General features: G+C 39.1%; 1 pseudogene; it reads right to left on the bottom strand.

Annotated features, from left to right (window-relative positions):
• Positions 1 to 9,732: 9,732 nt before the first annotated feature.
• On the bottom strand, positions 9,733 to 10,768 carry LOC149229674 (reticulon-like protein B5 pseudogene; annotated as a pseudogene).
• Between the last annotated feature and the right edge of the window lie 514 nt (positions 10,769 to 11,282).

The following is an 11,282-nucleotide window of genomic DNA, read 5'->3' as shown; positions in this document are numbered from 1 at the left end:
AGAAATGCCATAGATGAGCCGGAAGATTCGGGAGCCTGACCCAAATGCGAAGCTTGGAGATGACAGTTGTAGAAGGGTTGAAGTTTGGAAACCAAGGGGTGAGAAAAAGCCCAGCCGAACCCCAGAACCAAGGGCCTCCCGTTAAGGCCTTCTGGTAGTCTTCATTTAAGTCAAAAACCACAATGAAGAATCCTTTTGAACAAAGGAAGATCTTGCTTTTTTTAGTCCAAGAGGAATGGACCCATTGGTAAAGATCTGCTGTGCGAGGCCAAAGCCCATTAAATCTGCATATGAGTGCTGATTCTGCAAATATTTGGTAGCGATTTTCAATCTCAGGATGAGAGAAATTGATGGAGGGAATTTCCTCTGATTTGTCTACCAGAAACGACTTTGGAGCTCCAGTTGGCTGGGCTGCCTTCGAAGAGAACTGAGGTTGGGTAGCTTCTTTGCGAGCTGCATCTTTATAAGAGAAAGAAGGGGCAGAGGAGGTCTGCCTAAAGGAACCCCCTCTTAAACGAAAAGAAGCCCCAATAGAAGCATCCTTATGAATGCTGTAAAAGGAGAGAGGAAGGGTATTCATAAGTTGATTACCCTTATATAGCAATCTGAGGTAAGAGGAGGGGATCCCCAGCCGGCATTCGAGATTTTGCAAAAGATCCTGCACGAGATCTGTTGCGCAAACCCATTGCATCCACGTCTTGCCCAAGAGTTTGACTTGGATCTGAAATGCCTGTGATTCTTCAGACAGATCTGGCTGGTTAGAGGGAGAGAGCAGATCCGCTTCATGCAGCCGCCCTCCGTTGATTTCAGGAAACGATCCGATGAAAATTCCTTCAGATCTAGTTCCTACAGCACCCAAGCCCCCCTTCCTTTTTGCCCCCGTGTCGTTGCTCAGTGCAACCAGCTTTCCTGCGCGATTCTGGGGATGGCTCGTCTAGATCCCTTTTGCAGTGGGCATGAGCGCTGCGTTAACTTTGTTTGTTTCCTGTTTCAATACCCCCCTTCCGCTGTGGCCGAGATTTACCTTAGGTGAGGGCGCATGAGGGTTCCAGGCACTCGGCGGGGCTCCGCGGTTCGATTCCTCCTTGCCTGGGATACCTTTTCCGGTTTCTTGCAGGTTGCGTCGTAGGGTTGCAGGGGCGGCCATGGGAGCAGCGTCCTCACACAGATTTTCCTCCGTTACAAGATGGCTGGCTTTCCCATTATTATTTATAACATTCATCTATATATAAGCAAATTTTATTTAGCAAAATGGTCCATTTTACAATAAGATGTGTAATTCCTTTTTTTTTCTCAAGTTAAAGTTGACCCATAACCTTTTTACACATGGTTAATGAGTAAATATGTGCATTGGTGAGACCTTCTTTGTGTTGCAATAGTTTTTTTGTTATAATTAAGTTCCTCCATGATAAGTTCCTCATTATTATTTATAACATTCATCTATATATAAGCAAATTTTATTTAGCAAAATGGTCCATTTTATAATAAGATGTGTAATTCCTTTTTTCTTTCTCAAGTTAAAGTTGACCCATAACCTTTTTATACATGGTTAATCAAGTAAATATGTGCATTGGTGAAATATTCTTATATTTATATTTATGAAGTTTTTGGCTATATTAACCACATCAATATTTTTAATGTGGTTGTACTAGTTATTGATTATTTTTTTAAAATCTACATCGTTACAACATTTACTGGAAAATATTTGATTTTATGAGAGATTTTTCGGCGTAAATCACAAGATATTTCATTTGTCACGTGTTTCGAACCAACCAGTGTGGTTCATCGTCAGGACAAGTTGAAAGAACAGATCAAGCTTTGCATGTTAAATAGATAGAGCAGAACCTCCAACGGCTATATTCCTTGACCAGGTAACGACTATATTGACAACATCTAGATTTGACTGGTTAGTTAGGACAGGATTAGGGGTATATTAATTAAATAAGTTACCCTGGTTAGTTAAATTGTTATTAAAGTAAATGGACACTTTTCATCCACTCACAATTATAAATATATATTAAAAAATAAATTATAACCTAAAATTAATAAAATTAATAGTTAGTTATCAAAGTTATTATATCTAACTATTAGAGTAATTAATAGTTAGTTATAAAATTATTAAAAATATAAAATATTAGAGTAATATATAAATAGCTAGATATATTTTTATTAAAATAAAAGTCAAAGGGATTGTTTCATACACTAATAAAATTAGTTATAAACTAATTTAATTTTAAATTAATAGTTATTTATAAAAGTTAAATATATAAATATTAGAGTGATTTAAGGGCATGATAATAGAGTAATTTAAATTATAATTATGATATTATAAATATATATCTAAATAAATTAATATAAATTAATAGTAAGTTATCAAGATATTATATTAGAGCAGTTAGTTATAAAAGTTATAAATATTAGAGTAATATATAAATAGTAAGTTATAATTTTATTAAAATGTAAGTTAAAGGGACTTATATAATAAAATAAATTAATAATAAAGTAATTTTAATTCAAAAGTTATTTATAAAAGTTAAATAAATATATAAATATTAGAGTAATTTAAGGGTTAGAAAGAATATTTTAATATTTAAAATTAATGGTTTATTTAAGTGTTAAAATTATCATAGATTAATTTCAAGATTATTTTCTTTATGTTATTAGCCTAAATAAGTGCTATTACAATACCTCCAACAAAATCAACCTCAAAGAACAAAGGCCACAAGAAACATGAAACCAGGGGAAAATTTTCTTAAAAGACAACAAGAAAAAACAATAAATAGGGAGGGGAAGGCAGGAAGACAACGCCTAGGAGGAGAGGGCTGGGACCCAACAACTACTGATCTTCCAACCATCCTCTCTATTGAGATTGTTCGGCCTTTTTTCAATCTCAAGCGCTTCCCTAAATTTCCGGTGATGGAATTGGGACACTCTAGCAATCACACTAGCCTCCTCGATGCAGACATGATGATTGTGTGATTTTATTTTGTAAAAAATATATATTAGATTATAGAAAATCTATTCATTTTGACCAATGTTATTCAACAATATCTTTAATTGTTGTTTTTTAAACCTTGAATTATAATTACATCGTTGTTTTTAAATAACTCATGTGACTCGTGGTGTGTGTGTGTGTGTGTATTCTTTTATAAAATACAATATTATGGATGTTGAGAGTCTTTCGATAAAAATCACATAAAAACTTTAAGTATACTTATTTAGAACCATATAGTGTGGTTCATCTTGTCCTACCATCTAGTGTGGTTCATCTTCAGGACAAGATGAAGAACCAGATCATGTCATTAGATTAAATAGATCAAGAGAGATGTTTTCTAGTCGTTAGAATATAATAGTTAGTTTTGACTCAAGAGATATCATTAATTAATAAACAATTTTTTAATTTAAATAAAGTAATATATGGTTCAAAGAGGATGGAGTGGTCTCTCTGCTCGGAAACCCTAGCTGAGAAGGGTTAGGGCACTCCCTTTGCTGTAAACGGTCTGTTAGCATCGCCTTCCTATGCCAAGATCGTCGCTACAAATGACAACCTACCTCATCACCTCATCTCTTGTGCTGTCAACCTAATTCCCTACCTTCTCGGGTTGTCGTTGTTGGTTGTCTATAGAGTGTCGGCGATGGATGTCGATGTCGTTGACAATTCGGAGGATCCGCACCCCGAAGGGTCCATCTGGACTAGCCCGAGGTCTTCGCCGATGAGGAAGGATAACGGAACGCTGGGCACGGTCGCTCTATCTCCACAAGATCTCTCTTGCAGCCATTACAACCTTGGACCCTCCTCGCTTTTGATTGCGTCCGCCGATTTTTCCTTAGGTTCGTTGGGTCTCAACTGCCCTCCCCTCTCGCCGACAACCCTAACCTATCTTGTATCCTGCATTCCCCTGTCTCCTACTTTTGACTCTAACCCTGCAGACTTTCCTCATCTGAATACCCCCTCCACAAACCCTCATGCGGTCGGACCGTCCTCTGGGTTTGTTACTCCCCCGCAATCGGTTGCGCCACACCTTCTGTCTCACTCCTTGGTTACTCCTGGCCTCTCCTCATCCCCATCCAGGTGCTTCAAATCCCCTTTTGTTAACCCCCGAACCGGCACCCCATTATCTCGAAGGCATAATTCGGGTTCACAAGACCCTCTACAGGCTCATCCTGTCCGCGGACAAGGAAAAAACAAAAGTGTGTAAAGGAAACACATAAGAAATTGGAGCTCAGCTTTGGGGTGGATGTGCACATGGCAGAGGTGGTGGATACTACTAACCTGGTGCTGGTTGGAAGGGTTCGAGGGCGTGCCTACACAGTCGGTCGTCTACACCAATGGATCATGGAGATTTGGGGACATATCCTGATGGAACTCCCATTTGTAACCACCTTGGCCCGAGGATGGTTCGCGCTGAGTTTCGCTAGAGAAGAACAGACAACTTGGGTCCTGTCGCGATACTGGCATATAGAGATGGCACCAGTCCTACTCAAGCGATGGAGCCCGCTTTTCAACCCTGAGCGTGAACAGGTGGGAGCTGGACCAATTTGGGTTAGGCTTTCAGGCCTACCCCTACATTTTTGGTCCGAAGATGTATTTTCGCGCATCGGGAATGCACTTGGCACATATCTGGATTTTGACAAGTCCTATGAATCCTCGGGCAACAAGTCTATGGCTCGAATTTTGGTTTATTTGGATATTAGGGAAGGATTGGAGGCTCAGATCACTCTGCATTGGTGAAGATTTACTAGAATACAACTCCTGGATTATGAAGGCGTGCCCTTCCGTTGCCGAAGGTGCCATAAGGTGGGGCATTTATTCAAAGATTGTCCTTTGGTTAAACTTGTTGGATCTCCAACCAAAGAACCAGATGCAGCGACTACATGAGTTCCATCAACTGCATAAGAGTCGATCTCTCGATCTCAGGGGCCGAGTCTCATAAGCTGCGACAATGCTCAGATCCTTGTTCTAATTAATCGCATACCTCCTTCACCACCCATGACGAGAGCCAGAGCTGCAGCTGCGACTGCTCGATCATCGGGTACTACTTCTCCCCTCTACTCTGCATGTCCTATTATTTCTTCTGTTTCTGTTTTGCATCATCATGTTTCATTTGCATCCATTCCCGGCATCTCATCATCCCCGATATCTTACCCGTTGGACTGGAACCCTCAGACCATCGCTACCACTCTGCCTTCCATACCTGATCTACCCTCTGATCCCCTCCCGTAGGTTCCTACCTCTTCAAGGCTCTCACACTCTTACAATCTTCAGTCTCGTACATCCCTCCCACCTGAATTACCTGGGATCAGACTGATTTCCCCTCCCAAATCCACTAAGTCCACTAGAGGCAGACATTCTTTCATCTCCAAGGAAATCATACAGGTTGGGGTTGACGTAGCTATGGGCAGGCAATCCACACTCGATAGGGTTCTTAGAGCATCGAACACCCTACATCGGTTTTTGACATGAAATGGTTATCTTTCAACTGCAGGGGCCTGGCAAGCCCTGCCAAAAAATCTGCCCTCCGAAGATTGTTGGAATCTGAGACCTTCGACATCCTTTATCTGCAAGAGACTCTAGCCAATGCAAACCAGATTGTCCCTGTTCTTCAATCACTGAAACCTGGTTGGATCTTCCATGCTCACGATGCTATTGGAAGATCTAGTGGTATTGCTTTGGGGATTAATCCTCGCACCATTAAGACTCTCTCCACTTGGGGGGGAGCTGGATTCATTGGTATGGACATCTTCTCCTCTGAATTAGGTCTGGAGATCAGAATTTTGAATATCTACGCCCCCTGCCTCAACCGTGTTGAATTCTGGACTCATTTGCTTAACCTATCCCTTGTCAAATACAACAATCTCATCATAGGAGGGGACTTGAATTTCTCTATTGGATTTGGGGAATCCTGGGGCAGTAATGCACAAATTGATCCACTTTCGGACACCATGTCTCAACTTATGGAGCAACACCATCTTATCGATGTTCCTATGCACAAACTGATGCCTACTTGGTGCAACAGAAGAACTGGGGATGCTGCATTAGCCAGGCGATTGGATCGATTTCTCATTAAAGAACATTTGATTCGGGCTCTTCCTAATTATCGACAATGGGTTGGTATGGGTGGAATCTCAGACCACTCTCCTATCTACCTTGAGCTCTTAGGGCCCTTCCCTAAACCTAGGGCTCCTTTCAAATTCAATTCCTCTTGGTTAATGAATCCAGACTACATCAAGTTAATCACTGATTATTGGCTTTCCCACCCACCTTCTAGGGGGAGAACCATAGCTGAGGGCTTCTGTCAGAATCTTCTCGAGATCAAGAGCCTCACTATAAAATGGGCCAAGGAAAAAAGAGACAGGGATGAAGCAACCCTCACATCCATTGAACTTCAGATGGCAGACCTACTGGATGAGTGTTGGGTGGAAATATGTTCGTTTAATTCTGTTGTAGTACTTGCCCAACTATTTAATTTATCAATCCGAGGTTTGTAGACTTACGAGGCACATGCACTATATATGCAGGACCGAAGTGGAACTAATTTAATCTAAATTATTGAAATCAAATTAATCTAGGAAGGCATTGAAACATTAACTATGAAAGCAGGAAATTGCATAAAGGAAAAGCAATACAACATGTGAAGAATTGAATGACAAACAACATATGTGAGCTCACAACAATAAAAATATCTTAAATTATATTACAAGAACCAAATTACAAATCATGAAAGCATAACAATAAAAGAATATGAATCAAAGTTAATCTCCATTCTCTATTATTCATTATCCATTCTTCCTTATTAAAATGAAGAGAGAGCACTCTCTTATATACATGAGGAAGATAACCTTCTCATAATTACATATCCAATATTCTCTCAAGCACTCTCAACTAATTTCCCATTATTACAAGATATGATCCCACAAATCTCTCAAGCATTTTTAACTACTTTCCCATTATTACAAAATATGATCCCTTTGAATCCTCCATAAATCTCTCACATATCTTGGATAAGATATGCCAACCAAATCCTCCATGATTTTCTCCTTAGGAATAGGCTTGCATAATTATCTAGGAGATATTAATTCTTCACATATTTCCTACACATCACAAAACTCACATATTCTTGAGATATATATAAAAATATGTATATTTTATAATATTTAATCATAAATTCACTTGTAATACAAAAATGAATAAAATGGAAAATAAGAAGGTGAAACCCAAATGTATGTATGAAAATGATATGATAAAAGGTTAATGGGGTGATGAAATGTAAGGAATAGTGAAGAAAAAGGTGGATGAAAATATGACATTTCTGAGTCCCAACATCCTCCCCAACTGAACTTGTTGCATGTCCTCATGCAACCATGCATGGGTCTCTTTAAGAACATTTGGCATCTTGAACTTTGGCTTTACATGATGATGTCTGTAATAATGAATGTTTCTAGGATATGTGAAAGACATGAGTAACAATTTACATTTTCTTATGGTTGGTTCTTGTGTGACAACCATGAATACAAAGAATGTTGGTTCTTGTGTTAACAACATTCATTTCATTTTCTGTTCTCTTTTCTTCAATAATAATGTAAACACTCACTGGAAATCATAATGTGCATAAGAAAGCCCTTTTGTAATATTAATGAAGCATGCCAATATTGCGTATGAAGCAAAGTGTAACAAAGTATCATTGGAAAATAAATGTTGGTGAATGGTAAATGGAGTGATAGTGGTGAAGAAATGGAATCATGGAAGTGAATATGTAGTGTGGTGAAGAAATGGAATCATGGAAGTGAATATGTAGTGAATATAGTTCTCCCCCCCTCAACTGAATTGGTTGCATGTCCTCATGCAACTTGACATGGCTCATGAAAGGAAATGTAGCATGGTGAGGGAATTTTCCAAAATATTCAAGTTAGCATATAAGGAATTGCATGATTAAAGATTAGAAAACAACATACCTCTACTTACCCAAGAATGATGAATTATGCAATAGGAATGTAACTGCTGCTGCTGTTGGATCAGGAAAATGTGACTGATGTTGTTGTAACTGGATCCTGGGAAATGAAGGAATCTGAACTGCTGATGCTGAATCATGGAAAAGATAAATGTTGAAAGTGGAACTGTGGTACTCTCATAGATTAAAATGCATATCGCTGTAACTGCTGAGGGAGTTGTGAAAAAGTGTATAGTCTTCACCCGCTACAAAAATTCTTGGTACAATTCTAATCATGCGAATGAATATGTCGATGTCGAGCATGAATAGAAATCATTGGATTACCGGCCATTGATGCATGTCGTTAACCAATGCGAGACAACTCACCATTGATGTCAATGAGTGTGAAGGTACCCGAGTACATCTTGCGAAGTGAGAATGGATGTGTTGAGGTCGAGCCACTTGCAAGATCTGAAGATCAAGGGACATTGATGTATTCCCATGATCGTCAGCGAGAGAACTTGCCATTAAGGCATGCAAGCCTCTAGGTACTCAAAAGGAACTCTAGTCTATTTCCCAGATAAGGTGCTGATGTCGATGGGGCAAGACTTGTTGAAAGGTGGGCCTTAAGGAATCCCACATCAGTCAACACGAGTTTGTACAAAAAGATGTGGTAGGACTATAGATGGAAAGAACTCACGGACAAGCAGTGTGGATCAGCATGGCTAGGAAATCAAGGCAATGTAATCATGGAAAGGGAATGAGTTTTATTCAGAAGGCAAACTAGAAGGAAAAAATAAACTGAAAAGGATAAAGGGATGTATGCGATTCAAAAAAATAGGCGTGCATGAAGTCATGAAAGATAAGGAAATGGAAGATGGGCTGCAACACAAGGATGGTCTAGGCGTTTGGAAGGAAAAGGGGGAGTAATCATGACGCAAAAAGGATTTTTTTGTGTAGTGAAAAATGTCATGATATGTGTAGTGAAGAATTAGTCCCTACAAGCATCCAAGGATGCATGTTTCATTGTGATTTCGAAAAATCACTTTTGCATTAGATTGTCTTCAACTCTTAGCACCATTCCTGCATAAAAATTGTCACCTTTGTGTGCCATCTCCATCGATCATTCCTGTATGAAGTGACTCAAAAACAAATTAGCTCATTTTCAAGAATTTATGAAATGTCCATTTTATTTTTTTATTTTTTTATTTTTTCAAAGTTACACTAATTGTGGATGAAAAGGGTGTCGCATTGTAATGTTGAGCTTTCTGCATAAGCTTCTCGTTGACCTACACATAACACCAATCTCATTTCACTTGTTAGTATATGCATCCTAACTTTTGCCCACAAAAATAAATGATAAATTTCAACATACTTTGATTTCCCCCCAACTAGAAATATTGCATGTCCGCATGCAATGTACTCATTGATTGTGCAATACTTTTTCAAAATGTTTTTATTGGTTTGCAAGAAAATTGATTTAAAACATTTGAAAAGGCTTTTGTATTTCTTAGGGAACAAGTAGTTAGTTTATGAATGAATGAGGGCAATTTTATTTTATTTTATTTTATATTTATTTTTTTATTTTATATTTTTTTAAATCAAAGCATTCCAACTTCTCATTGTGTCCATGGTTAGTACGTGGTACATATAACAACAGCATTAGTGTAAAAATGCAATGATGTCGAAGCAAATGCTATAATTCTAATTGCGTAAGCATTGCAATTCTGTTGACTGCTTACACAATTGAATGTAAAAGATCATATCATGCTGACAAAAATAAGTCGGGGATTTTCAAGGAAATTAAACAATAAAAACTGCCCCATGCTGAACAATTAAATACAGAGGGCGTGTCCGAGGAAATAGAGGACCTGATAGAAAACTGAGATCATGCAGCTGATCAAATTCAAAAGTAGATTGGATCCAAATCAAACAGCAAAATGCCACACTTCATGGCAACTATTTCTAGGCAGGCTTAAGCGCAAAAAAGGAAAATTAGCAAAACTAGCAAAAGTAGTCACTCTACCATCACCATAAATAATAACTAAAAGAGACCATCTAGAATTTCTTGTCTTTCAGTGGGCCTCTTGGAATCTTGCTCAACACTTTGGCATCAAATGTCCTGTAATGCTTCTTAGCTTCATCCATTGCCTTGAATGCAAGTGCATCAACCTGATCTTCATATTTTTCATAAAGCACAGGCATTGTATGCGCAAAAACAAATGCAACATAGAAGAGAGTCAAAAAAATTAGTCCAGCTGCCAACCACAGAAAGAAGCCAGAGACCTGCAACAACCATAAGAAACTTTTTCAAATCTCTCCCAGATGCAACATCGTGTATAAAAGCACACAAGCGGTTGATTTCAAATCTGACAGTAGAAGCGACATCTTGAAATAGTTGTTCAGAAAATGATATCTGAGGGATACGCACCGGTTGTTTGTTAATAAAGGCTGATGCGTTGGACCAGACGAACAAGATGGTGAGGCCAAGTATGAGAACATGGCAAATAAGTGTCAATAGATGATAACCAAGCCACTCAAATAGGAGCCAGATGACAGTAGCACCGACAAGAACACCAGCTGAGGTTTGCTTGTTCCTCCATAGTATTACATCCGTAGATTTGCCTCCTCCGAACAGCGAATGGATGGGCTTCTCGCGGCCAAAGAGACATTTTATTGAAGATGCAATTGAAGACGGCTCGGGTTTTTTTGGATTTCTCATCATCTGAATCGGAAGAAGAGGAGTCATGCCCAAGAAGTTTTTCGGTGACCTTCTCTAGCACACTCGCCAGAAAAGAAGCTGCCTCCTCTGGATGCTCTCCCATTTCGACTAATAAACCTCTCCGACCCACACAATTAATGGATGGTTATAGAGACTTAGAGTCCCTCGGCTTCAAGTAGCAACTGTGGTATATAGAAAGATTTATATGGGTGAAGTGCGGAGAATGGACATGAATCCTTAGGAGATGGATACAGGGTATCCGGACTCTCTAAGCTCTTCGTGGAAACTGATTTGGAATAGAGGTGGGACGCCACCGATTCGACTGATGGTTCCCAGGTCTGACTGATGTGCAGTTATGGCGGCAAAATCCTTCCCCGCCCCCATGACAATCAACTTTCATATGTGGGCGGAGATACCCGGATTCTCGCTGTGGATCGCAACATCAGATTCTCGAACATGATTGGGAAGCTTTCAATATTTGGGGAAGCAGTGTGTCGTTCAAGTATCAGTTTCCCAATGAGGATTTGGATGCTCTGGTTTCTGTTACCAGTGATGAATCTTCGTTTATTTCTTAGGGAGTAGTTGAACTTTCAATTCTTGTCAAGATCTCCTTTTCCAGGGAAGAGGAGATT

Source organism: Pinus tabuliformis, chromosome J, assembly GCF_031772625.1.
Source record: "Pinus tabuliformis cultivar Carrire ecotype Pingquan chromosome J, CPIR1, whole genome shotgun sequence".
In the NCBI taxonomy this organism is placed as follows: Eukaryota; Viridiplantae; Streptophyta; class Pinopsida; order Pinales; family Pinaceae; genus Pinus; species Pinus tabuliformis.
The sequence above is the reverse complement of the archived record's forward strand: the minus strand, read 5'-3'. Positions and strand labels throughout refer to the sequence as shown.